Source organism: Nematolebias whitei, chromosome 5 (assembly GCF_014905685.2).
Source record: "Nematolebias whitei isolate Nwh7 chromosome 5, NemWhi1, whole genome shotgun sequence".
In the NCBI taxonomy this organism is placed as follows: Eukaryota; Metazoa; Chordata; class Actinopteri; order Cyprinodontiformes; family Rivulidae; genus Nematolebias; species Nematolebias whitei.
In genome coordinates, this window is record NC_056502.1 from 54,260,810 (window position 1) to 54,263,402 (window position 2,593).

The following is a 2,593-nucleotide window of genomic DNA, read 5'->3' on the forward strand; positions in this document are numbered from 1 at the left end:
CTACACCCCCCTGAACATAAGAGGATCTGCGGTGGAAGTGGTCTCCAGCTACAAGTACTTGGGTGTACACATGAATGACAACCTCAGCTGGAGCAACAACACCACCAGCCTGATCAAGAAAGCTCATCAGAGACTCTACTTCCTCAGACGGCTGAGGCGAGCTGGTCTGGGAAGCTCAGTCCTCACCTCCTTCTACAGGTGTGCAGTGGAGAGCATCCTGTGCTCGAGCATCAACGTGTGGCATGGAGGCTGCACAGCTGCAGAAAGAAAAGCTTTGCAGAGAGTGGTGAAGGCTGCACAGAAATCTGTCAGAATCAGCCTCCCCACCATCACAGACATCTACACCTCCAGATGCAGGAAGAGGGCCACCTGCATCATGAAGGACCCCACCCACCCAGCACACACACTTTTTGCCCCACTCCCCTCAGGAAGGAGGTTAAGGAGCATTAAGTGTAGAACCACTAGACTGAGGAACAGCTTCTACCCTGAGGCTGTTAGACTCATGAATCTCTAACTAGAATAATCACTGTGAAAAACCATATCATGTTGCTGCTGATCTGTTTCATGTTGCTGCTGATCTGTTTCAATGTTGATGTGTTCATGCGTGCACATCTGCTCACAGACTCATGTTCATGTTTGTGCTGATGTTCAATGTTTTATGTTATGAGTGCTTAGTGTATATTTAGTTGATATTTTTCTTAGTTCATATCTTAGATGTTATTACTGTTTTTCTTATACATTTTATTGTTGGATGTAACTGGGACCCCATATACATAATTTCGCTCCACTACATGTACCACATGAGGTGCGAATGACAATAAAGAAACTCTGACTCTGACTCTGACTCTGACTGATCACGGTTCACTAAGATTCATAACTGGCTGTGATTATCGTACCCATCATTGCACCCTGTATTCACTGGTTAACTGGACATCATTAACTTCACGCAGACTCTCTCACTGGTACATTTTCATCTTTAAATCACTTCTTGGTCTGTTGCCTTCATACATCTCCTCCTACATGTCACTGCCTGTGTGCTGCTACAGCGTGCGATCTCAGGACATTATTACCTGCTGTGTTCCCTCAGTGCGGACTGAACTTGGCCAAAGGGCCTTCTCCTACTCCGCTCCCGTTTCCTGGAATATCTTGCAAAAAGATCTGAAGCTCTTGACCTTGACCTCTCTCTCTAAGTGGCTTTAAGAATCTGTTGGGACTCCTGGCAGGGACCAATGCAGACATGTTCCTGTTTTTAGTTTTCTACATTTGTCTTATGATCTAGCTGTTTTTTGTTTTTACCATTTTATTTTAATTTGTATAAATAAAAAGTAAATCTGCATGCCTTTTTATAATTGTCTATTGTTGTCACTGTTGTCCATTGTTGTCATCATTCTTTGTTGAAATCAGGTCTCCCTTGTAAATGAGTCCTCGAGGCTCAGTGGGATTATCCTGTCTAAATAAAGGTTGAATGAATGAAAAAAATCTCTTTACAACACAATCGGTGCCCTCATATTCCCATTCTTGCACTGTACTAGATCTCTACAAAAAATAATCAGAGCTTTAGATCACATTCATACACTCTTAGATCTATACAAAGAATAATCAGTGCGTTATCACATTCATACACCGATGGGACACACATCAGAGGCAATGAGGGGTTCATTGGGTATGTTTACATGGACATAAGTAACCGGATCAAATGGCCGGTCGGAATAAAAGTGTGTCATGTAAACACTCCGTTCGGGTTATTTTTTGTGTATTCGGCGCGATCCGTTATAATTTCTGATCAGAACGAAACGGGTGGTTTACGCCGATCCGAAACCCGATCAGTGCGCATGTAAACGCTTGATCTGTTTGTTTTTATCTGATGGTGAAAAACTGACCTGACTGCGCATGTGCGACTTTGCCATTTCCGCCTGGCTAACGCTAATAATATTAGCATGTTAGGGAAGTAAAACTGGTCGGTGAGCGACACAACATTTCTACTAGAAACTTTGAAAGAGCTCAAAATCATTTCTATTACCTGTAGCTCAGTCAGGGAGTGCAGTAACGTCTCCACCATCATTAAAACCTGTCGCGGGTCCATTTTGGGTGCTCAGGTTTGTTTACGTTCACCCGGAAGTAGAACTTCTTCTTTGGTGGTTTTTTTAAGGAGAGTTTACCACTCTGCGCATGTCAGTATTGCTGTTCAGAACAAAGCCCGCTGCAAACTGTAAACGCTGTAAACGCTCGTCATGAACAGATTGTGCCCATGTAAACAATATATTTGAATTATTCAAACAGAACACATTTCAATCCGGTCAAAGAATTCTGCGCATGTAAACATAGCTATTGTCTCTCTCAGGAACACTTCAGCATGTGACTGCTGGTGGAATCAAACCCCCAACTCTCCCTTTGGAGGACGACTGCTCTAGCCTCTCAGCCACAGCTGCCCCCAGCTGAAGAGGATTATTATTTAATATATGTAAATAAATGTCTAAAAAATTAACTATTTATGTGAGAGACCGAGCCAGTCAAGCATGAGGACACGGTAGTAAATTTTCAAAAAGAATGGGTTTTATTCCCAAAAATAACAAAATTCAAACTAATTTGTTAC